This window comes from Hyperolius riggenbachi, chromosome 4 (genome assembly GCF_040937935.1).
Source record: "Hyperolius riggenbachi isolate aHypRig1 chromosome 4, aHypRig1.pri, whole genome shotgun sequence".
In the NCBI taxonomy this organism is placed as follows: Eukaryota; Metazoa; Chordata; class Amphibia; order Anura; family Hyperoliidae; genus Hyperolius; species Hyperolius riggenbachi.
The window spans coordinates 210,368,285-210,395,192 of NC_090649.1; the positions used below are offsets into that span (position 1 = coordinate 210,368,285).

The 26,908-nt window shown below is 43.9% G+C and overlaps 1 protein-coding gene across 4 annotated transcripts in view; it reads left to right on the forward strand.

Moving 5' to 3' along the window:
• CLCN2 (chloride voltage-gated channel 2) overlaps positions 1 to 26,908 on the forward strand; it is a 270,689-nt gene that overhangs the window by 88,816 nt on the left and 154,965 nt on the right. The gene's annotated exons all lie outside the window — the stretch shown is intronic.

Below are 26,908 nucleotides of genomic sequence, written 5' to 3' on the forward strand. Positions count from 1 at the left end.
TATATATATATATATATATATATATTATTTATTTTTTTTAATTTTTTTTTAAGGGGGTTGAAACTCAAATTAAAATTTTAGCTCTAAAAACACAGTAAAAAAAATAGCCTCTTTTGTGCCTTCTTCTGAATTTTGGTGGTGTTCTGCCCCCGTTTTAGGCCGTACGTTGGGTGCATTGGAACCGAATGCAGGGTACCCTGGCATCTTCATTCTTGCTGATAAGGACTGGGTGAAGGGTGGAGGGGTGCTTCCTGAAGTCCATGATCAGTTGGACAGTCTTGGCTGCATTGAGGATGGTGTTGTTGTCCTTCTAGCAGCTGCAGATCCTCTTGATCTCACTGCGGTAGTCTTGCTCTCTTTCTGTTCACGTCTTGCAGTGATTATCCTTGAGTCTCATTCTCCGTATTTATTTACATTATGGAGGAAGGGTAGGGCTTGTCCTGATGTAAGGAGAGGAATGAGAGCCCAGGTTGATTGCGAGCAGAGCTGGGAGTCTTGCGCGGTTACTTGTCATTGGCCTCCCCAAAAAATGAAAGGAGCCTATAAATGCGTCAGCCTCACAGCATCCACAAATAAGTGCAATACATGAAAGGAAATGCTGTTGGTGACCGGTTCCCTTTCAAGTTGGATTTGCTGTACTGATTGGCCCAGCTTGGGAACAGTGACAGAAGTCTGTGTTTTCTTAACAGCGGGTTCTGCTATTTCAGTTCTTTCTCACTGAGTAGAGCCTGACATGTAGCTGTGATGTGAATTCATAATATGTGCTGCACAATGGAATGGATTCTACCGAGTTTCTCCAGCACTGGAGATCATTAGTGATCCAGCAAACCTAGCTTGGATTTATTACAATACGTCTATTATATGGCAAATAAATTGCAGACTTCACCAGGGTTATATCAGATGATAGCAGGAGTTGCTGAGAGGTTTGTGAGTTCAGTTGTGTGCATCTGGCACACGCATAGGCATAAACCTGTGGTGAGATTTTTTTTCCCATTAATCTTGGTTGTTCTTGGTTTATAAGAAAGGAATTCTCACCACATATGTGAACTTTCAACTGCAGGTGCAGAACCACTGATTCACTAACCTTTTATCACCCTTTTCTGATCTGTTATTCTTTTTAAATAAACACGTGAACAAATAATACATTTTTTTTTCATTTGTTTAACTAGGTTTTCTTCATTCATACAAACGTATAGGAGGGCTCACAAACTGTCAAGCACCACTCTATCTCTTCTCTGAATTCCATCCCCGTTGTTATAGTTTAATATATTCTTAAGGGGGTTGAAACTCAAAATTAAATTTTAGTTCTAAAAACACAGTGAAAAAAATACATATGAAACTGTATAAGACTGGTCTGATTAAATCTAAAGGCATATTTACACCTCACTTAAGCTGATTGGCCAATAGTTTACTCACACAAACTGTTTGGCCTGGAACCCAATAAGAGTTGTAAACGCTAGCGTTTGTGATTGCGATTTGTGACAATAATTTTGGATTAATTTCCGCAGCGATGTGAAGGAATGTGGTTTCACCTGTGCATTCTTTCAATCACTCCGAAAATGCTGCAGGACACCTGATGATGCAGATCCAGCTTATTCTCCTTGTGAACATTTGTTTGGCATTTGTTGTCCTTGAGAAAGAGACACACTGTTGTCTTGAAACTTTGGAATGTTTTATATGCAGCAATTAAAATTAAGCTATATCCTATATCTGGAGTGTTGACTATTCACTCTAACTACATATTGTTTTTTTCGGTAGCTAATGGCCTGTGCACCCAGGAACCATTGGGCCATGCCCTATGGTGTGCATCATCCCAACCCTCCGACCCATATTTGATCCACCCTAATGGGGTTCAATTGTTGCAGTGCTTTGCAGATTGCTGGAGATTGGTAACAGCTGAAAAAGCGCACTTAGCGGGCACCAACTCTTAATACTTTAGCAGTGTTCTCCCCAGAATTTTTTTCCAATGAAATAGTAGCCGGGTGGCATGAAAAAGTAGCCGGGTGGGGCGAGATGAAAATGCAGGGCAACTCTGCTTACAGCATAGGAGGAGGTGAAGAGGTGAGCCGATAACAGCCGGGTGGTCACCAAATCTAGCCGGGTGGAGGACCCGGCTAAAAGAGCCTGGGGAGAACACTGCTTTAGGCCTCTTTCACAGTGCGACGTTAAATTTGCACGTTAGAAAATTTAGCGCAGACTAACGCACAGTAATACAAAGTCTGTGCGACATTCACAGTGCACACGTTGCGTTGTGTGTAACGTGTAGCAATATTTAGAAAGTGCTGCATGCTGTGCGTTTAGCAATACATTTGCTGCGTTATGTTTGTTTCACATGCTCAGTAAGGCTTTTTTTTTTTTTTTTAAATGTAACGCATGCGCCATTTTCGTTCCATCACTGTGCGACAAAAACGGCGCACCAAACGCAGGCCTAAAGAATGTACTATGACGTCCAAGCTATAGTCTTTCAATGAGTTGCATTAGGGTCACGTTATACGACCTTAACATCGCATCAAATGCAACGTCCCACTGTGAAAGAGGCCTAAGACCATAGATGAATTTTGAGCTTCATCTCGTTTAGAAGTCTTTATTGACCATGGCTCTCCAGCCTTCTAATGAGGGAGGCGATTGATTTTTGTGCGTGACAGACCAGCATTGCAAAGTGTTTACTCAAGTTCTAATCATCTACTACCCCCAACAGGAAGAATTTTGGACTACAAATATTTTGAATTGTAAGGTTATCAGATAAGAATTTTGTCGGACGGAGCAGGATTCTCTGATCCTTGTAAAATTTCAGATCATATGGATGACTCGCCTTGTGTTATATAACTACACTTGGTTCAGGTACTTCAATTGGACTGGATCCCTGGATGCAATTACTGAAGTCCCCGAGTTGCAAACATCTGACTGACAGTTGGCTAGTTCTTATAAATGGGGAATTACTACACAGCACACAAAGGGAAGGCACTAAAAGGGGCATAGAAGGCATAAGAGGTTCAGAGGAGGCACAAAGTGGGCACGGTAATTGGTAAATTTACCAACTTACATACAAATACAACTAAAAGGGGCACTACAGCAAAAAAACTGTAAAATTTAAAATATGTGCAAACATATGCAAATAAGAAGTACATTTTTTCCAGAGTAAAATGAGCCATAAATTACTTTTCTCCTATGTTGCTGTCACTTACAGTAGGTAGTAGAAATCTGACAGAAGCAACAGGTTTTGGACTAGTGCATCTCTCCATAGGGGATTCTCCCAAGGCTTTTATTCTTTATAAAGATATTTCCTGAAAAGGATTTATACAAAGATGCTGGCCAGCTTCCCTGCTCCCTACACAGTTTTTTGGCAGTTGGACAGAGCAACTGCCATTCACTAAGTGCTTTTAAAAATAAATATATCCCTAAGAATCCACTATAAAGAGATGGACTAGTCCAAAACCTGTCACTTCTGTCAGATTTCTACAACCTACTGTAAGTGACAGCAACATAGGAGAAAGGTAATTTATGGCTCATTTTACTCTGGAAAAAAATGTACTTCTTATTTGTGTATGTTTGCACATATTTAAAATTTTACAGTTTTTCGCTGTAGTGCCCCTTTAAGAATAATACCCAATCTCTGTCTTGTTTGTAACCCCAAGATTAACGGTAGTATTTACCCGTGAGAATATGTGAGCACTCTTACCTTATGTGGTCCTATATTAGCAGCTTGTATGTTATGTAAAAAATGTTTTTAATCTTCATATTTAAATGAGTTTTGTGTTCTTTGCCAGCCTCTTGTGTTGTTTTGACCTGAGCTGTGTGTATGCTCCTCTGCCCTCGTCTGCTTGCGTGGGATCTAGCATGGCAATGTGAGGCCTGATCTGGCAGTGGGTGCTGTTGTCTGGCAGGGCCTGCAATGAGAGCAGTTATTCAGAACATGACTGTTGTTCATTGTGCAGCCAATTCATGTATAAATGGTTTGATATGATTTTAAAGCAACGTGCCACAGTGCGCTAAAAAACTATTCATGCAATATAGCCCTGCCAAAGTGTTACTTGCATATAAAAAGCTGGCTGGTGTTTTGAGGGTGCTGCAATAGCATTGACCAAATGGGCGGGTAACTGTCATGAACAGTGAGTGTCCTCATATTAATGGGCGTTTCCTATGAACAAAGAAATCTGAGCAGTGAAATGTTTTTTTCTGTCATGTTGCCAATATACTCGCAATACAGCACTATGTAGACACACACCACTTTTTATGTACCAACATTTCAACAGGTTTAAGTTATATTAAATAATTTTCAGCTCATTGCAGAACCTTTTTTTTGTTTATAGAATTGGCGGCTTGGCAACTGAAGCTCTGTGCCTCACATGAGGTGTTGTTTGCACCTTGTTCACCTCTGCATACAAAAAAGAAGTAGTCACGATAAGTTGTCTCAAATTTCCCTAGGTTTGATCTTTATCTTTGTAGATACATGAGAAAATAAAACCCTAGGTCTGATGCTGTTTCAAGAGTAAAAACGCTCACTTTATGTGAGTAAACTATTGGCCTGCCTCACACACATTTTACTAGACAATGTATTTGCTTCTTACAGTTGCAAGATCTATGTGATTATTTATTTGCCCTGTGTGTTAAAATATTTGTCTTAAGTGTTAGGATGTTACTTTTAGACAGATTTCTGGGTGATTTTAATTGAGGTGAACTTTAAAGAGAATCTGTATTGTTAAAATCGCTCAAAAGTAAACATACCAGTGCGTTAGGGGACATCTCCTATTACCCTCTGTCACAATTTCGCCGCTCCTCGCCGCATTAAAAGTGGTTAAAAACAGTTTTTAAAAGTTTGTTTGTAAACAAACAAAATGGCCACCAAAACAGGAAGTAGGTTGATGTACAGTATGTCCACACATAGAAAATACATCCATACACAAGCAGGCTGTATACAGCCTTCCTTTTGAATCTCAAGAGATCTTTCCCCCATGCACTGAAGTTTCAGGCTGCTCTTTTCTTCCTGCAAACAGCTTTGCCCTTGTTTGTAATTCCTCAGTATGTGAAAGCCCAGCCAGCTCAGAGGACGATTTATCCAGCTTGTAAAAGATAAGAGAGAAGAGAGAAGCTGCTCTAATCCTAAATAACACACAGGCAGTGTGCATAAAGGGGAGTTCATAGCAGAACCACAACACTGAAGAACTTGGCAGCCTTCCAGACACAGGCCGACAAGTCTGACAGGGGAAAGATACATTGATTTATTACAGAGACTGTGTTAGTAGAAAGTGCTGCAGTTAGCCAGAACACATTAGAATAGCTTTTGGAACGTGTAGGATGATAAAAAACAGGATGCAATTTTTGTTACGGAGTCTCTTTAAGGCAGCTCCACAAATCACTGAACACCTATTGCTTGACAAACTCCATTTATTCTTTTTAGTTTTAACATTTTTTATTTTTTATAATTAGGGTTATTATTATTATTATTATTATTTTTTATTTATATAGCGCCAACATATTCCGCAGCGCTTTACAAAGCACAATAAGACGACAAGGGGAACATAGATACAACTAACAAATCTACAGCAGAGTTCCAAGCAGCACAAATATTGTTACAAAGACAGTAAACATTAGGAGGATGACCCTGCCCTTGCGAGCTTACAATCTAATGGGTAGTGGGGGACACACTAGGTAAGGGGGTGGAGGATGGATGAGGCAGTGATTCTTTGCCTCTGATTACATTGTGACAAATAAGTAAATAAAGGGCTATAGAATGTTATAAGCTTGTCTGAAAAGGTGTGTTTTAAGAGTGCGTTTGAAGATGTCCAGGTTTGGAGCATGACGTACAGGCTGTGGAAGAGAGTTCCAGATAAGGGCTGATGCTCGTGTAAAGTCCTGGATGCGAGCATGAGAGGAGGTGATCAGCTTAGAGGCCAGGAGAATTTCTTGGGAGGAGCGAAGGTTGCGGGAGGGACAATATCTTGAGATTAGTGAGGAGATGTATGGAGGAGACAACTCGTGGAGGGCTTTGTATGTTAGAGTCAGGAGTTTGAACTGGATCCTCTGGGTAATGGGTAACCAGTGGAGAGAATGGCACAGTGGGGCTGCATCGGAAGAGCGTGTGGAAAGGTGAATGAGGCGGGCCGCTGCATTTAGAAGGGATTGGAGAGGAGCTAGCCTGTTTTTTGGTAGGCCACAGAGCAGTGTGTTGCAGTAGTCTAGGCGGGAGATGATTAAGGCATGAACAAGCATTTTGGTGGCCTCTTGTGTGAGGAAGGGACGGATACGGAATATATTTTTGAGCTGGAAATAGCAGGTGGTGGTTAATGAGGCAATGTGAGGTTTAAAGGAGAGCTCTGAGTCAAGTATAACCCCCAAGCAGCGGGCCTTAGTGGTTGAGGTTATTGGGGTGTTGTCTACCGTTATGGTTGCAATTGGTGGGGGTGTAGATAGCAATGGTGGAAAAATCACAATTTCCGTTTTAGTCATGTTGAGTTTGAGGAAGCGGGAGGACATGAATGCAGAAATGGCACGTAGACAGTCGGGGACTCTGGATAGTAGTGAGGACAGGTCAGGAGCTGAGAGATAGATTTGGGTGTCATCCGCATAGAGGTGATACTGGAAGCCAAAAGAGTTAATTAGTTGTCCCAGGCCACGGGTGTAGATTGAGAAAAGAAGTGGCCCAAGAACAGAGCCTTGAGGTACACCAACAGACAGTGGGTGTGGAGAGGACTTGGTGTTAGAGAAGGAGACAGTGTAAGAGCGTCCAGAGAGATAAGAGGAGATCCAGGAATGTGCTTGTCCCTTGATTCCTAAAGATGACAGTGTCTGCAGAAGCAGAGCATGATCAACCGTGTCAAAGGCAGAGGAAAGGTCAAGGAGTATTAGAATGGAGAACTGGCCTTTGGATTTAGCTACCAGTAGGTCATTAGCAACTTTCGTGAGGGCAGTTTCAGTGGAATGGTGTGTGCGGAATCCAGATTGAAAGGGGTCAAGTAAGGAGTTGGTAGAGAGAAAGGCAGACAATTCTGAATGGATGTGACGTTCCAGCAGTTTAGAAGCAAAGGGGAGGAGCGAGACAGGACGGTAGTTGGATAGAGAAGTTGGATCAAGAGAGGGTTTTTTGATTAGTGGTGTGATGATAGCTTGTTTGAATAAGGAAGGAAAAGTGCCAGTGGAGATAGAAAGGTTGAATAGAGTTGTTAGAGCGGGATTAAAGGAGGAGGAAAGCTGGGGGATTAGATGAGAGGGAATGGGGTCCAGGGCACAGGTAGTGAGATGCGCTTTGGAGATTAGTGAGGAAAGACACTGTTCAGTTAGTGTGGTGAAAGATGTTAGAGTGGGAGACTGGTCTGTGGAGTGGGGGGAAGGCAGTTAGTGGTGGGTGAGGGTGCAGGCTGACAGAAGGAATTTATAGGTGAAGGCTGTGCTGGTAAAAATGATTGCGCGTTGAAGCTATTACGTATTGCATCAATCTTGCTTGTAAAGTATGATGCAAAGTTGTCGGCTGACAGACATGTGGTAGGGGGAGGAGGTGGGGGACGAAGTAGGGAGTTAAAGGTGTTGAACAATTGTTTTGGGTTGTGGGACTGTGAGGAAATGAGCGAGGAGAAATAAGACTGCTTAGCAGAAGTGAGGGCATCCCTGAGCTCCTGCATAGTTTGTTTATAGTGATTGAAGTCTTCTATAGCAGCGCTTTTTCTCCAGCATCTTTCTGCCACCCTGGAGTGCCTTTTCAGCTGTTTGATTTGTTCAGTGAGCCAGGGCTGCCGGTTAGTTTGGCGGGGGCGGGTGGTGGTGAGTGGAACGGCTGAATTCATGGCAGAGGAGACTACATTAAATAATAACTGGATGCTGCCTCAGGGTCAGTGTAGGAAGACAGGGTACTTAGAGGTTGCAAGGCCTCAGTCAGGGAATTCACATCCAGGTTGCGGTAATTCCTGCGCGTGACTGTATGGTGTAGTGTTGGAGGAGTTGACGGTAGAGAAGAATTGATTGAGAAGGTAAGAAGGTTGTGGTCTGAGAGGGGAAGCGGAGTGTTATGAAAGCTTGAAATAGAACAGAGGCGGGTAAAGACAAGGTCAAGAGTGTGGCTGTCTTTGTGGGTGGAAGTGGAGGACCATTGGGCGAGGTCAAACGAGGAGGTGAGAGAGAGCAGTTTGGTGGTAGTAGGGCAATTAGTATCGATGGGTATATTAAAATCTCCAATGATGATAGAGGGTATATCAGTGGAGAGGAACTGGAGAAGCCATGCTGAAAAGTGATCAATGAAAGTAGAGGCTGGACCGGGCGGGCGGTAGATAATAGCAATCTGAATGTGGTATGGAGAGTAGAGACGGACAGCATGAACTTCAAAAGATGAGAGTGCGGGCAGTGGTGTGAGTGGCTTAAAGGAACAGTGTTCAGAGAGGAGGATCCCCACCCCCCCTCCATGTTTGTGACCAGGTCTAGGGGCATGACTAAATTTTAGACCACCATATGATAGAGCAGCTGGAGACACCGTGTCTGATGGAGTTATCCATGTTTCAGTGAGCCCCAGGAAGGTGAAAGTGTTGGAGATAAACATGTCATGAGTAAAGGCCAGTTTATTACAAACGGAGCGGGAGTTCCATAGAGCCCCAGATATGGGGAGGGGAGAGCTGGGAAGAAGGGGGATGTCAATAAGATTGTAGGTGTTCTGGGAGGGGAGGTGGTGAGGTTTGTTATTGGTGGAATGAGTTGTAGTCTGAGCAGTGTGAGGTCTAGGAGTGGGCCCTGGGTTCGGGTTGTCCCCTTCTTACAAAAAGGTTAATTTTCGGGTGATGGTTTCTGGTTTTGGAAATATATTATAAACTGTTTTTGTTTGTTTTCAATGTGCTTTTAAAGCGTAACTGTCAGACATTAAATAAAAAATCAATTCTTTATTTTTATCTGGTAAACAAGTAATGAAGATGCTAAACAGGCAATCCAAAAGTTAAAAATCACTCTAATGGTGCCCATACATGGTACAATAAAGTTTGATTTTCCTTTTTTTTCGACCAAAACGATTAAATTGAATAAAAGTGAAAAATATTTTTTTGATCAAGAAAAACAACTGATTATCCCCTTTTATTCAATAAAAATCAGATCGGATATGTTGGAAAAATCTGTTTATTCGATCTAACGGAATAATCGAACTAAATTATCTAATCTAAAAATATTGTACCATGTATGGGCACCATTACGTTTCTTGTCTATAAAAGATCATTCCCCAGTTTCCCTGGCTCTTATTTAGTACACCTGCTCCACAAAGGAAGTCGCAGGGCATGCTGGATTTTCTTTTTCTCTTGTTTACTTTCCCCTCAGACTTAACTAATGCAGCTTGACTGGCTGAAGCCTCTTTCCTTCCTGTTCTCCCCTCCCAAACCTCTGTTCCTCTCTGATTGGCCACTACAAAGCGCTATCTCTAATTGGAATCGCTAGCGTTTTTAATCAGCTTTTTGTAAGTGATTTCATGAGTGTTTTCTGGCAATTTTGGTAGCGATTTTTAAAAAGAGAAAGCTTTTTGCCAGCGATTGTGTAGTATATACTTTACATTGCAGAAATGCTAACGCTCAAAATTGCTGAATGTCCTGCGTTTGGTAATCGCAATCGCTCCAGTGGAATTTGGCCCATCCATTAACATTAGTGAAATCGCTAGCATTTTAAAAACCTCCCTTGGCCTAAACGCTCAAAAAATCACTGTAGTGTGTTCCAGCCCTAAGGGAGGAAATTATGTCAGGATTGGCTTCAAGATAGACAGTCAAGAAAGTTCACGCTTATTTGCCTTCGTGACAATTTTATCTCCAAGCAAGTTTACCCTGTCAGCTGAAAACTGCAGTTGCATCCATCAGTTGTTTTTAGAACTCTTTAGCATTTAATGCTGGTGAGTTCAGCGATTGCATAGGACCCCAGATGGCTGGCTGTGGTCATTGATCTGAGGCTCTATTTTCCTGTCACACAGGGCCAAGTAATTGGAATGGAGACAAGGTGATAAACTAATTTTGACTTTTTTCAATAACTCTACATTTTTAATTGTCAGAGGTGGCACAGACATGAGTAATTGATCCCAAGGGTTTTGACGTTATCCCTTTTAAAACCTGTAACGTATGAATGATGCAGGCTGATTAGATTTTGTAAGCATTATCTGCATTTAATCAATGACAGAAGCTTTGTAATTCATTTCTTAAGGGTAAAATCTTGTAAAACTAAATCATTATAGAAGTTAAAGTGGAATTCCAGCTATAACTTTTTTCATTTTGGATAGCAAAAGATTTGTCTGTCAGATTTTCCTTCATTTCCATTTGTGTAGATTTCCTGCTCACTTCCTGTTGTAGTAACTGAGACACATTTAGATATGCTTTTCAGTGGAAAAGTGTTTGTATACCTATTAAGATCACTTAGAGCAGGAATGTAGTACCCAGATAGCTCATGGTAATCGAGAACCACTAGGAAATTACAAGGGGCTTGAAGAGACCAAAACACCCTCTTACTAAAAAAAAACACTAAATACATAAATGCCTTCTTTAAACAAAGGATATTTGCATTAATTAAACTTTCAGCGATCAAGACAGATCTCCAATGACGCATCAACTCTGAATATGCCAATTATCTTCCTTAACCTTCCTCTTTCCGAAGGCATCTTTCTATCTACACTCAAGCAAACCATGAGACTCAAAACTCAAAAAAACTTCTCTTGACCCCTCCTCCCTGCCCAACTATAGTCCAATTTCTTTCCAATTATTTTCTTCAAAGCTATTTGAGTGGCACATTTACTCATACTTAGTCTGTCACCTCACCGCTAATTGTTTGTTTGATGACCTCCAATCTGGATTCCACTCCAGCCACTCAACTGAAACTGCTCTACAATATAACCTATGAACTGGCAACTGCTAAATCTAAAGGCCTGTACTCAATCATCCTCCTAGACCTCTCAACACAATGGACCATCCTTTCCTTCTCCAAATCATGGGCATTCAGGGTCTTGCTCACTCCTGACTCTCGTCTAATCTTGCAGATAGGACCTTCACAGTCGCTCACTCCTGCACCACCTCCTCTCCCAGTCTCCTCACTTTCTGTTTTAAGAAAGCAAACTTTTGTTTTTCTTAACATCTTAGTAAGGGGGCTTTTAGGACCATTGTAGTCCCTTACACACTCCAATGAGTTCTGGGTCACCAGGAGCTTGCTGGTTAGTCTGTACCTCTCGGTGTTACAAGCCCTACTGCATAGAGCCAAATTAATCCATGCCATGCACTGATGAGGATAAAACAATCCGAAACAGTCTGTATGCATGTTGGATTATTATGGCTCTGTACAAATTAACAAGCTGACACATCATTGCATTCCAGCGGTTCTGGAGGTGTGTTTTTCTTCTAAGGGTACAATGGTTAATTTGCATATATTCAGCAGTGATGCCCTGGGAGACATCTCAAGCTCACTCCAACCTGAATTATTGCAAATTCTTTCTGTTTTAAGAAAGCAAACTTTTGTTTTTCTCCTCACTTTTGGTGCCCTCCAAGACTCAGTCGTTAGAGCTCTCCTTTTCTCTTTCTACCCTATTGGTCTTGATCAGCTCATCAGTTCTTTTGGTTTCCAGGACCACCCATACACTGATGACATCCAAATCTACCTTTGGGCTCCTGACTTGGCTACTCCTAACAGCTCGTGTTCTTGACTGTCTGAATGCAATCGCCATCTTCATGTCTTCCTGTATTCTGAAATTCAAAATGGCCAAAACTGAAATTGTTATCTCTGTTGATGGCACTTCAATAACCCCCGCCCCCAGGTGCGCTGCCTAGGTGTAATATTGGACTTGACTCTCTCATTCAAACCACACATAGACAAACTATGCTCCTCTTGTCATCTCTACCTGAATCTCCCACATCTACCTTTTTCTCACACAGGACACTACCAAATGTCTTATGCATGCATTTCACGAGTAGACTACTGCAATTCTCTGCTCTGTGACATACCTGCTAAACCTATTGCCACACTACAGTCCATCATGAACTCAGCTGCATGACCTATCCACCTCTCCTCCACCTTGTCCAGTCCTCTCCCACTCTGCTAGTCTCTTCACCGGCTGCCAATTGCATAAAGTATACAATTCAAAATCCGGACTCTTGCCTACAAAGCACTTTACAACCTAGCTCCTTTTTTTACGGGCACCATCTTATTCACAGTCTCCCCTTTACTAATTATACGTTCTTTTCTTCTTTGCTCTTTGGGCCTGGTGCACGTAACTGCAGTAATATTGCCATGCACAGACCGCACACGGCAATACTACCCTTACTTACACCAGCAAATACCACAATGCTTAATGAAATTTGCCCTTTTTAAAACAGAAGGAAATTTGCAATAATTCAGCTATAAGTGAACATTTGTGGTTACCCACAATACACAACTACTGAATATGCTAATTATCCCTTTTCGCCCCTGTAAGAAAGGCAAGCATCCAGAGGCGCTGGTGTATAGCAAGCCTATCGCTTTAAATATTACACAGCCACACCAACCCCACATGTAGACAGCCTCAGTAGTAGTAGTGCATTGTGGGTAATCACAAATTTTTACTTATAGCTAAATTATTGCAAATTTCCCTCTGTTTCAAGAAGGCAACTTTCACCAAGCATTGCTTATTAGTAGGAGAGCTTTTCGGTATCTTTTATCCCCCTATACATTATTAGTGGTTTGGCTCACCTTGAGCTGCTTGGTTACTCTGTTGTACTGGTCTAAGCCCTATCCCATACAGCCATATCAATCCCTGCCATGTACCGATGAGGGCCAAAAGCCCGAAACAGGCTGTCTACATGTGGGGCTGGTGTGGCTGTGTAATATTTAAAGCTATAGGCTTGCTATACACCAGCGGTTCTGGATGCTTGCCTTGCTTACAGGGTGAAAAGGGATAATTTGCATATTCAGTAGTGGTGCATTGTGGGTAACCACAAGTGTTCTCTTATAGCGGAATTATTGCACATTTCCTTCTGTTTTAAGAATGCAAATTTCACCAAGCATTGCTTATTAGTAGGAGGGCTTTTTGATTTTTTATCCCCCTATACATTCCTAGTGGTTTGGGTCACTCCGAGCTGCTTGGTTACTCTCAAATACCACAAGTTACACTGTTAGTGTAACCTACAATAATCTAGTAGTGCAACTGTTGCTAGGGTAATGTGAGTTACTAACAAGCATTGCTGCTAGTAATGCTTGTTACCATAGCAATGGCCATGCTAGTCGCGTACCATGGTTTGTGCTTATAGTGTAACTCACTGTACTTGCTGGTGGAAGTAAGGGTAATATTGCCATGCACCAGTCCTTATGAGAGGGCTTTGGACAGAGTAGTATGAGGTATGAACTATCTGGGTACTCCCTACTACTCAGCTCAAAGCTCTACCTCATAGGAGCCATATTGATATATGCCATGCACTAATGAGCAGCAGAAACTCTCTGAAACGCCTGTATGCATGTTGCCTCTATAGAATGTATAGGCACAGTGTACACCAGTGGCTCTGGATGTGTCTGGCTTTTAGGGGCATAAAGAGATAAATATTCAAGAATTATGCATCATGGAAGATCTTACTTGCTCACTTAAAGAGACTCTGTAACAACAAAAACCTCCCCTGGGGGGTACTCACCTCGGGTGGGGGAAGCCTCCGGATCCTAATGAGGCTTCCCACGCCGTCCTCTGTCCCACGGGGGTCTTGCCGCAGCCCTCCGAACAGCCGGCGACTGTGCCGACTGTCAGTTCAATATTTACCTTTGCTGGCTCCAGCGGGGGCGCTGTGGCGACTTTCGGCACGGAAATAGACGGAAATACCCGATCTCCGTCGGGTCCGCTCTACTGCGCAGGCGCCGGAAACTTGCGCCTGCGCAGTAGAGCAGACCCGACGGCGATCGGGTATTTCCGCCTACTTCGGCGCCGAGAGGCATCAGAGCGCCTGCGCAGGAGCCAGGAAGGTAAATAATGACGTCACCGCTGCCCGGACTGCACGGAGGGCTACAGCGAGACCCCCGAGGGACGTCATTAGGATCCTGAGGCTTCCCCCACCCGAGGTGAGTACCCCCCAGGGGCCGTTTTGGCGTTACAGTTCCTCTTTAAAGCTGTCTTATTGTAGAAACCTTCTGTTTTAAGAAGGCAAATTTATATTTAGCAAGAGTAGAAAGTGAGGGTACATTTCACCCACTAGACACATAGACAACTATCTAAAATACTGATACACTTTCTGTCCTTTACTCCATTACACCCAATATGATTTTCTTTATTACTGTGCTGAGACAATCAGAATCAGATTTGGTTTATTGGCCACGTTCACACTTACTGTATAAAAAATTTGTCTTGGCAGTCACTCAAAGAACACAAGCAATCTAACGGTGTATCACTGGTGAACAGTGCTTATGGTAAACAAGTTGTGAAAAGATTTAGAAAAAAAATACTTACCTAGGTATGCCTCAAATGTCATCCTGGACTCCACTTTTTCTTCCCAGGACCCTCTTCTAATTCATGGCTGCGCTTTCCTCCGTGTACAAGCATGGCTGCACTGTGATCCCCTTTTACTATAGCTAATATACACTGAATAGCCACAACCTTCAAATCACTAATAGGAAAAGGGGATGGCACTGAATGTCTTTTTACATTGACACTTTTCAATGTGTACGATGCATTAGACATCAAGAGAACAAGTCCACTTGAGGACCCCCCCTTTACCCCCCCTTAAGGACCAGCGCTGGTTTGATTGATCTGTGCTGGGTGGGCTCTGCAGCCCCCAGCACAGATCAGGGTGCAGGCAGGGAGATCAGATTGCCCCCTTTTTTCCCCCCTATGGGGATGATGTGCTGGGGGGGTCTGATCTCTCCTGCCTGCTGTGGGTGGCGGGGGGGGGGGGGCACCTCAAAGCCCCCCTCCGCGGCGAAATTCCCCCCTCCCTCTCCTACCTGCTGCCTCCCCTGGAGATCCGGGCTGCACAGGACGCTATCCGTCCTGTGCAGCCAGTGACAGGACGTCCCCTGTCACATGGCGGCGATCCCCGGCCGCTGATTGGCCGGGGATCGCCGATCTGCCTTACGGCGCTGCTGCGCAGCAGCGCCGTACAAATGTAAACAAAGCGGATTATTTCCGCTTGTGTTTACATCTAGCCTGCGAGCCGCCATCGGCGGCCCGCAGGCTATTCACGGAGCCCCCCGCCGTGATTTGACAGGAAGCAGCCGCTCGTACGAGCGGCTGCTTCCTGATTAATTAGGCTGCAGCTGGCGACGCAGTACTGCGTCGCTGGTCCTGCAGCTGCCACTTTGCCGACGCACGTTATGAGTGTGCGATGGGCAAGTGGTTAAAGGAAATGTGGTGGAAGTAGTAATAATAGGAAAGCAAATTGGGGAGGGTATATGACTGGGTGAGATCATCTCACTAAGGTGTGTTTCCAGTTTGCAGGGAAAGTACTAACCCAAAAGTATTCCACAGAAGTAGTACTGGTGAAGTGGCCACAGAATCATGAGCACCAAAGGTTTGTTGACCCATCTGGTCCGATTCCACAGAAAATGTACTGTAGCACATATTGTCAAAAACCTAATGCTGGCCATGAAAGAATGTTATCAGATCAGGTGGTGGATCACAGCTTGTTACTTATGGGACTGTCTAGTCAGACCAGTTAGAGCGCCCTTGCTGTCCCCAACAGCCAAAATGACTTTCAATGTGCATATGAGTGTCAGAACTAGACTATGGAGCAATGCAAAAAGGTTTCCTGGTTTAATGAATCATACTTACTTTGACATCCACATTTCAGATTGCAGTACCATCGAAAGTCTATTGATTGTGCTGTAAAATCAAATATGATCCATGCAGACTTCACTTACAACCTTCAGCACTTAAAGAGACACTGAAGCGAAAAAAAAACTATGATATTATGATTTGTATGTGTAGTACAGCTAAGAAATAAAACATTAAGATCAGATACATCAGTCTAATTGTTTCCAGTACAGGAAGAGTTAAGAAACTCCAGTTTTTATCTCTATACAAAAAAGCCATTATCTCTACGACTTTCAAAGTCGTGGAGAAGGCTGTTTTCTGACTTTTATTATCTCAACTGTTCATTAACTATTTACTTTTCCTCTGGCAGAGGAGAGGTCATTAGTTCACAGACTGCTCTAAAAGAATCATTTTGAATGCTGAGTGTTGTGTAATCTGCACATATTAGAGAATGATGCAATGTTAGAAAAAACACTATATACCTGAAAATAAAAATATGAGAATATTTTCTTTGCTGCTAATCTTCTAGTAATTATTCATAGTACACAACCAATTCATTATATATATATTTTTTTTCACTTCAGTGTCTCTTTAAATGATTTAGCTGGCAATGTCTTTGTGCCAGATACCATGTGCAGCCACCGAAAACACACAGGTGCCTAAGTCACATATTTATTATGAGTGATCACTAATTCATACGTTTTTTAGAGGTATTACCAATTTACTCATCCAAGTGTGTGGTAGTTGCAAATTACTATAGGGAAATAGGCTATACATTATTCATTAACACTGTGACTGAAAATCCCTTCATTGTGATATGCATAGTGACTAATGCTCACTGCCCTTTCCTTCTTCCCACTCAGTGAATTCACTCACTACATCTGTGTTTCCTTCTGTTCTGGTCAGAATTTTTGTCTGCATCTTTGCCTTTTTTCTGGTATATACAAATGTTCAGATTTACATAGTTACAGAAAAACAGTTAACCAGGAGGGTCCAGGTAAGAAGAGCATATGTAAACTTGTGTACCTGCTTCCTCCACTGATCCCCAGGTGGTTTGGTAACTGACACTGGAAACCTCACCTCGGTCATGTCTTCTTCATGTCAGTACGTGTGGCCAGGGTTCAGACATTCATAGGTGACATTAGGGATGGTCGGAAATGCCAATTACCGATTCCGCTTTCCGCTACCAATTTACGCATTCCAATGCGGGATTTCCGCCGGAAATCGCGGAAATTTCACCCGACTTTAACATCGATTTTCTCAAAAACTATAAGGTATTTTTGAAAGCTTTTTTTGCATCTTGTTCAGAAGATTCTGTTTAATAAACCCTGAAAATTTTGTGTTTCTAGGACTTAGGGGGCTTTGCTATTAACCTCTAAAGTCGGCAGATTTTTGCTGTAATGTAAATGCAGAAAATAGGCAGGTGCAGATTTTCTGCATTTTGCATTACTGTAAAAATCCGCCGATTTTAACAGTTAATAGCAAAGCCCCTGTAAGTCCTAGAAACACCAAATTTTCAGGGTTTATTCAACTGAATCTTGTGAACAAGATGCAAAAAAAAGTTTTCAAAAAGACCTTATAGTTTTTGAGAAAATCGATGTTAAAGTCGGGCGGAATTTCCGCGATTTCTGGCGGAAATCCGCCTACTGCACTTGCATTACCGATTTCCGCATTCCGATGCAGAAATGCAATTTCCAATCGGGATTTCGGAAATTGCATTTCCGCAGAATCCGAATGAGCATCCCTACATTACATGGAAAGCCACTTATCCGTTAAAAATGTGTTATGGTTGAAGTGTAAAGGTGGCCATATATCAGGCGACTTGGTGGCCGTCAACCATCCAATTCGATTATTATAATTGGATCAAAATCGGTGCCGCCAAGAGCGTGCACGATCGACAATTTCAGGCCAAAATTGGTTGCATGTATGGATCGGACATGCTGCAAAATGTAGGACCGACATGCTCGATCAGGTGGAGGTGGTAACGGCGTGCGATATTGGGATGAGCGACAAATGCAACAGAACCCCTGGCGCTGTCCCCCCTAGTGTAAAATGTTTACCCCACTGTGCCCCGTGCGTGAATACTTTACCTATCTGTGTCTGCCGCTGGCTCCATCCTCTGTTTGCAAAACCTGCTTCATTCAGCAACCAACAAAAATATGTATTTGCAGATATTGTGTCATGCAGTGATATTCAGCATGGACCAGACTCTAGAAGGAGTGAATCTAATATCCTGTGGGATCCATGTTCTGAGGTCCATGTATGACCCTCTCCAGTGGTTGGATAGTGTTCTTGGTGATGTGCTCAGCTAGTGTAAATGGTTGCACAAATGCATTTAGTATATCCAGTTTCAGTTTTCTGGTTGCCAGCAGACATTTGGCAATTGGTGTATTGAGACTGTCAACACTACCACTTTACTATGTTCTTGTTCAAATAACCAAACTCCCATAAGTTTCATACACTTAACATTATTCTTTGTGAAATATAAACAGATTTAGACATTAAATATTAACTCACATGACCTATTGAAATAACAGTATTAGGCATGAAAGATTATTGGCTAGCTCAGTGAACTATTAAAGCCATTCCATTGTTTGCCTTTATTGTACCTGTGTAGGGGACAGTGCATACCTGCCACTGTCTGACACCTGAGAACAATGTAGAAATGTCCTTTGGTATTCTTGTCCTTAGCTTGAATGAGTGAAAGTGATTTTGGGAATGACTGTGACCTCAGAGTGGTTTAATGGAGCATGTCACTCTGTAATGTGTACAGAAGATCAGCGGTACAGGCTGTCTGGGACTCTCATCGTATGGAACAGCAATCTGCTCTTAAAGTAGACCTGAACTCTTGGACAAAAGAAATGCACCTTGTATCAATTTAGAGAGTTTAGCCTGTCTAATTCCCCTTCATCTGTGACTAATCACCACTGGAATGTCATATCTCAGCTGTGTCAGCTCAGGAGTCTTGTTTTGGTTGTGCTTTATATGTACGTTATAACACAACACAATACAACACCTCAGTTTGAAACTAGCCTTAAAGTAAACCAGAGCTTATGAATAGTGTTGGGCGAACAGTGTTCGCCACTGTTCGGGTTCTGCAGAACATCACCCTGTTCGGGTGATGTTCGAGTTCGGCCGAACACCTTATGGTGTTCGGCCAAACTGTTCGGCCATATGGCCGAACTAAGAGCGCATGGCCGAACGTTACCCGAACGTTCGGCTAGCGCTGTGATTGGCCGAACGGGTCACGTGTAGTGTTGGGCGAACATCTAGATGTTCGGGTTCGGGCCGAACATGGCCGCGATGTTCGGGTGTTCGAGCCGAACTCCGAACATAATGGAAGTCAATGGGGACCCGAACTTTCGTGCTTTGTAAAGCCTCCTTATATGCTACATACCCCAAATTTACAGGTTATGTGCACCTTGGGAGTGGGTACAAGAGGAAAAAAAAATTAGCAAAAAGAGGTTCTAGTTTTTGAGAAAATCGATTTTAAAGTTTCAATGGGAAAACTGTCTTTTAAATGCGGGAAATGTCTGTTTTCTTTGCACAGGTAACATGCTTTTTGTCGGCATGCAGTCATAAATGTAATACATATAAGAGGTTCCAGGAAAAGGGACCGGTAACGCTAACCCAGCAGCAGCACACGTGATGGAACAGGAGGAGGGTGGCGCAGGAGGAGAAGGCCACGCTTTGAGACACAACAACCCAGGCCTTGCATGAGGACAAGAAGCGTGCGGATAGCAATTTGCGTTTTGTCGCCATGCAGTCATAAATGTAATACAGATGAGAGGTTCAATAAACAGGGACCGGAAACGCTAACCCATCACAGATGTTCATTGTTCATGTTACTTGGTTGGGGTCCGGGAGTGTTGCGTAGTCGTTTCCAATCCAGGATTGATTCATTTTAATTTGAGTCAGACGGTCTGCATTTTCTGTGGAGAGGCGGATACGCCGATCTGTGGCGATGCCTCCGGCAGCACTGAAACAGCGTTCCGACATAACGCTGGCTGCCGGGCAAGCCAGCACCTCTATTGCGTACATTGCCAGTTTGTGCCAGGTGTCTAGCTTCGATACCCAATAGTTGAAGGGTGCAGATGGATTGTTCAACACAGCTATGCCATCTGACATGTAGTCCTTGACCATCTTCTCCAGGCGATCGGTGTTGGAGGTGGATCTGCACGCTTGCTGTTCTGTGTGCTGCTGCATGGGTGTCAGAAAATTTTCCCACTCCAAGGACACTGCCGATACCATTCCCTTTTGGGCACTAGCTGCGGCTTGTGTTGTTTGCTGCCCTCCTGGTCGTCCTGGGTTTGCGGAAGTCAGTCTGTCGGCGTACAACTGGCTAGAGGAGGGGGAGGATGTCAATCTCCTCTTTAAAGTCTCCACAAGGGCCTGCTGGTATTCTTCCATTTTGACCTGTCGGACTCTTTCTTCAAGCAGTTTTGGAACATTGTGTTTGTACCGTGAATCCAGAAGGGTATAAACCCAGTAATTGGTGTTGTCCAGAATGCGCACAATGCGTGGGTCGCGTTCAATGCAGTCCTAGGCCGAAGAGGTCATAGCCTAGGGTCACAAAAACCTGTTTATTTGGGCTATTTCAATGGTAGTGATGGTGACGTACATAAATCTCAGCCATGGCCGTTAGCAACGTCTGAATTTCACGAAATGTCTCATGCAGGTAGAAGACATATTGTTAGACTTGGATTCCAAAGATGGGGTCCCTACATCTCTGCAAACCAGAGTTACAGGGGTCCAAAATTGGTAAAATCCCCCATAGGCTTTCATTGGGCCTCCTATTTACAGTTCCAAAATCTCACATCTTTTCAAAGGGCAATTGATCAGCAGTGGCAAATTTTCTAGCATTGTAGGGACCCTTAGGGGGAACATGACTGGTGAGTTTCGGGCCCCTAGGCCGAAGAGTTCATAGCCTAGGGTCACAAAAACCTGTTTATTTGGGCTATTTCAATGGTAGTGATGGTGACGTACATAAATCTCAGCCATGGCCGTTAGCAACGTCTGAATTTCACGAAATGTCTCATGCAGGTAGAAGACATATTGTTAGACTTGGATTCCAAAGATGGGGTCCCTACATCTCTGCAAACCAGAGTTACAGGGGTCCAAAATTGGTAAAATCCCCCATAGACTTTCATTGCCTCCCTATTTCACTTTCCAAAATCTCACATCTTTTCAAAGGGCAATGGCTCAGCAGTACCAAATTTTCTAGCATTGTAGGGACCCTTAGGGGGAACATGACTGGTGAGTTTCGGTCCCCTAGGCCAAAGAGGTCATAGCCTAGGGTCACAAAAACCTGTTTATTTAGGCTATTTCAATGGTAGTGATGGTGACGTACATAAATCTCAGCCATGGCCGTTAGCAATGTCTGAATTTCACAAAATGTCTCATGCAGGTAGAAGACATAATGTTAGACTTGGATTCCAAAGATGGGGTCCCTACATCTCTGCAAACCAGAGTTACAGGGCTCCAAAATTGGTAAAATCCCCCATAGGCTTTCATTGGGCCTACTATTTACCGTTCCAAAATCTCACACCATTTCAAAGGGCAATGGCTCAGCAGTGGCAAAACTCACCAGTCATGATCCCCCTAAGGGTCCCTACAATGCTAGAAAATTTGGTACTGCTGAGCCATTGCCCTTTGAAAAGATGTGAGATTTTGGAAAGTGAAATAGGGAGGCAATGAAAGTCTATGGGGGATTTTACCAATTTTGGACCCCTGTAACTCTGGTTTGCAGAGATGTAGGGACCCCATCTTTGGAATCCAAGTCTAACAATATGTCTTCTACCTGCATGAGACATTTCGTGAAATTCAGACGTTGCTAACGGCCATGGCTGAGATTTATGTACGTCACCATCACTACCATTGAAATAGCCCAAATAAACAGGTTTTTGTGACCCTAGGCTATGACCTCTTCGGCCTAGGGGCCCGAAACTCACCAGTCATGTTCCCCCTAAGGGTCCCTACAATGCTAGAAAATTTGGTACTGCTGAGCCATTGCCCTTTGAAAAGATGTGAGATTTTGGAAAGTGAAATAGGGAGGCAATGAAAGTCTATGGGGGATTTTACCAATTTTGGACCCCTGTAACTCTGGTTTGCAGAGATGTAGGGACCCCATCTTTGGAATCCAAGTCTAACAATATGTCTTCTACCTGCATGAGACATTTCGTGAAATTCAGACGTTGCTAACGGCCATGGCTGAGATTTATGTACGTCACCATCACTACCATTGAAATAGCCCAAATAAACAGGTTTTTGTGACCCTAGGCTATGACCTCTTTGGCCTAGGGACCCGAATCTCACCAATCATGTTCCCCCTAAGGGTCCCTACAATGCTAGAAAATTTGGTACTGCTGAGCCATTGCCCTTTGAAAAGATGTGAGATTTTGGAAAGTGAAATAGGGAGGCAATGAAAGCCTATGGGGGATTTTACCAATTTTGGACCCCTGTAACTCTGGTTTGCAGAGATGTAGGGACCCCATCTTTGGAATCCAAGTCTAACAATATGTCTTCTACCTGCATGAGACATTTCGTGAAATTCAGACGTTGCTAACGGCCATGGCTGAGATTTATGTACGTCACCATCACTACCATTGAAATAGCCCAAATAAACAGGTTTTTGTGACCCTAGGCTATGAACTCTTCGGCCTAGGGGCCCGAAACTCACCAGTCATGTTCCCCCTAAGGGTCCCTACAATGCTAGAAAATTTGCCACTGCTGATCATTTGCCCTTTGAAAAGATGTGAGATTTTGGAACTGTAAATAGGAGGCCCAATGAAAGCCTATGGGGGATTTTACCAATTTTGGACCCCTGTAACTCTGGTTTGCAGAGATGTAGGGACCCCATCTTTGGAATCCAAGTCTAACAATATGTCTTCTACCTGCATGAGACATTTCGTGAAATTCAGACGTTGCTAACGGCCATGGCTGAGATTTATGTACGTCACCATCACTACCATTGAAATAGCCCAAATAAACAGGTTTTTGTGACCCTAGGCTATGACCTCTTCGGCCTAGGGGCCCGAAACTCACCAGTCATGTTCCCCCTAAGGGTCCCTACAATGCTAGAAAATTTGCCACTGCTGATCATTTGCCCTTTGAAAAGATGTGAGATTTTGGAACTGTAAATAGGAGGCCCAATGAAAGCCTATGGGGGATTTTACCAATTTTGGACCCCTGTAACTCTGGTTTGCAGAGATGTAGGGACCCCATCTTTGGAATCCAAGTCTAACAATATGTCTTCTACCTGCATGAGACATTTCGTGAAATTCAGACGTTGCTAACGGCCATGGCTGAGATTTATGTACGTCACCATCACTACCATTGAAATAGCCCAAATAAACAGGTTTTTGTGACCCTAGGCTATGACCTCTTCGGCCTAGGGGCCCGAAACTCACCAGTCATGTTCCCCCTAAGGGTCCCTACAATGCTAGAAAATTTGCCACTGCTGATCATTTGCCCTTTGAAAAGATGTGAGATTTTGGAACTGTAAATAGGAGGCCCAATGAAAGCCTATGGGGGATTTTACCAATTTTGGACCCCTGTAACTCTGGTTTGCAGAGATGTAGGGACCCCATCTTTGGAATCCAAGTCTAACAATATGTCTTCTACCTGCATGAGACATTTCGTGAAATTCAGACGTTGCTAACGGCCATGGCTGAGATTTATGTACGTCACCATCACTACCATTGAAATAGCCCAAATAAACAGGTTTTTGTGACCCTAGGCTATGACCTCTTCGGCCTAGGACTGCATTGAACGCGACCCACGCATTGTGCGCATTCTGGACAACACCAATTACTGGGTTTATACCCTTCTGGATCCACGGTACAAACACAATGTTCCAAAACTGCTTGAAGAAAGAGTCCGACAGGTCAAAATGGAAGAATACCAGCAGGCCCTTGTGGAGACTTTAACCACCTGAGCGGTCTGGACGAGCTGAGCTCGTCCAACACCGCCGGAGGTCGCCGCTCAGGCCCTGCTGGGCCGATTTTAATCAAATAAAAAGCAGCACACGCAGCCGGCACTTTGCCAGCCGCGTGTGCTGCCTGATCGCCGCCGCTCTGCGGCGATTCGCCGCGAGCAGCGGCGAAAGAGGGCCCCCCTAGCCGCCTGAGCCCTGCGCAGCCGGAACAAAAAGTTCCGGCCAGCGCTAAGGGCTGGATCGGAGGCGGCTGACGTCAGGACGTCGGCTGACGTCGATGACGTCACTCCGCTCGTCGCTATGGCGACGATATAAGCAAAACAAGGAAGGCCGCTCATTGCGGCCTTCCTTGTTTATTCTGGGCGCCGGAGGCGATCGGAAGATCGCCTCCGGAGCGCCCTCTAGTGGGCTTTCATGCAGCCAACTTTCAGTTGGCTGCATGAAATAGTTTTTTTTTTATTTGAAAAAAACCCTCCCGCAGCCACCCTGGCGATTTAATCAGAACGCCAGGGTGGTTAAAGAGGAGATTGACATCCTCCCCCTCCTCTAGCCAGTTGTACGCCGACAGACTGACTTCCGCAAACCCAGGACGACCAGGAGGGCAGCAAACAACACAAGCCGTAGCTAGTGCCCAAAAGGGAATGGTATCGGCAGTGTCCTTGGAGTGGGAAAATTTTCTGACACCCATGCAGCAGCACACAGAACAGCAAGCGTGCAGATCCACCTCCAACACCGATCGCCTGGAGAAGATGGTCAAGGACTACATGTCAGATGGCATAGCTGTGTTGAACAATCCATCTGCACCCTTCAACTATTGGGTATCGAAGCTAGACACCTGGCACAAACTGGCAATGTACGCAATAGAGGTGCTGGCTTGCCCGGCAGCCAGCGTTATGTCGGAACGCTGTTTCAGTGCTGCCGGAGGCATCGTCACAGATCGGCGTATCCGCCTCTCCACAGAAAATGCAGACCGTCTGACTCAAATTGAAATGAATCAATCCTGGATTGGAAACGACTACGCAACACTCCCGGACCCCAACCAAGTAACATGAACAATGAACATCTGTGATGGGTTAGCGTTTCCGGTCCGTGTTTATTGAACCTCTCATCTGTATTAAATTTATGACTGCATGGCGACAAAATGCAAATTGCTATCCGCACGCTTCTTGTCCTCATGCAAGGTCTGGGTTGTTGTGTCTCAAAGCGTGGCCTTCTCCTCCTGCGCCACCCTCCTCCTGTTCCATCACGTGTGCTGCTGCTGGGTTAGCGTTACCGGTCCCTTTTCCTGGAACCTCTTATATGTATTACATTTATGACTGCATGCCGACAAAAAGCATGTTACCTGTGCAAAGAAAACAGACATTTCCCGCATTTAAAGGACAGTTTTCCCTTTGAAACTTTAAAATCGATTTTCTCAAAAACTATAAGCTCTTTTTGCTAAATTTTTTCCCTCTTGTACCCACTCCCAAGGTGCACATACCCTGCAAATTTGGGGTATGTAGCATGTAAGGAAGCTTTACAAAGCACGAAAGTTCGGGTCCCCATTGACTTCCATTATGTTCGGAGTTCGGGTCGAACACCCGAACATCGCGGCGATGTTCGGCGAACGTTTGCGAACCCGAACATCTAAGTGTTCGCCCAACACTACTTATGAATAATCAAAAATCGATACCTTCCTTCAGTCGTGTCAGTCTGTGTCTTCTGCGCATGCACGGGAGGTCCTCGCATGCGCAGAAGACCCAGACTGGACTCGACTGATGGAGTTATCAGGGCTGAACGGCAGACCACAGGAAGACGACGTGGGACCCAAACGTGCTTATGGGGGTGGAGGAAGCTCCGGGTAAGTATAGATTCTTGATTATTCACCAACTCTGGTACACGTAAAAGAGAATCCATAAGATAAAAAAACCCTTTGGGTGATACTTACCTCGGGAGAGGAAGCCTCTGGATCCTAACCAGGCTTCCCCCATCCTCCGGTGTACCGGCAATCCAGCGCTGTGACCCCTGAACAGTGGTGAGATAAATATTTACCTATCGCGATCCTGCGCAGGCGCACTAGCGGCTCTTCGTTTGAGCTAAGGCGAAAATAGCCAATCCCTATAGGATAGTTCATATCAGCGCGATTCGTCGGCTTTCCGTTCAGCAAAGTGCTGCATGTAGCATTTTTAGGGCGATTTTGCTACAATGGAAGGTATAAGAAAACCGCAAAACGCTCACAAAGTCACTTTGTGCGGCATTTTCGTTCGCGTTATTAAGAATAAATACATTGTATTTATTCTTTTCCGGGTCAAATAGTTCACTCCCTGACTAGCATCAGGAAGTAAAAAAACGAATCGCTGTTTTTTTAATTGAACGTCTGTGGTTACCCACGATGCACCGCTACTGAATATGCAAATTATCTCTATGCCCCTGAAGCCAGGCTAGCATCCTTAACCGCTGGTGTATAGTATGACTATAGCTTTAAATGTATAGAACCACATCAACTCCACATGTAGACAGACTTTTGGACTTTTGATCCTCCTCCGTGCATGTAGGGTTGCCAGGTCGGCTGATGGAGAAAACCGGACAGGGGGTGGAGTTAGGGGCGGAGTCAGAAGCGCACTTTTATGTAGAGTGGGGCTAAGCAATGGGCTTTTTAAAAAATGTTTTTTACAGTATTTATATCGCACTGACATCTTCTGCAGCACATTACAGAGTACATAGCCATGTCACTAACTGTCCTCACCAGTACATGCACATAAGAGACCACTTTTCACCAGTAAATGCACATAATAAGAGACCGCTTTTCACCAGTAAATGCACATAATAAGAGACAGAGCAGAAAACTATTACAAAACTGGAAAACTATGCAAATAATGCAATGCATTTATGGCGTTTTTGCACAGTGAAGTGGTCGATTTCTTGCAGGAAGTTTAAAAAAAAAAAAAATTTTCCCACCAAAATTTTTTATTGAGAACAATAAAGTGGACATACATAGGCATAAAGTTAAAATATAAATCTGCGCATACATGTATGTACACATTTTGAGCAAATATAACAGTATAACAGTATAAATTGCGTTGTACAATAGTATGAATTCAAGTGTAAAGTATAGTAAGCAGCGGGCTCAGGCGAGATTGAATGAGATTGAAAGTCACGCCTGGACTATACGGAGGGGAGATAGAGCGGAGCCAATGCACACAAAGAGCGGAAATACAACCAGAGAATTATGGGTCACTCACTCACCATATCTCCAGACTCCTGACCTTACCTTGCTTGCTTCGCAGATGCAGAATCGCATTGCA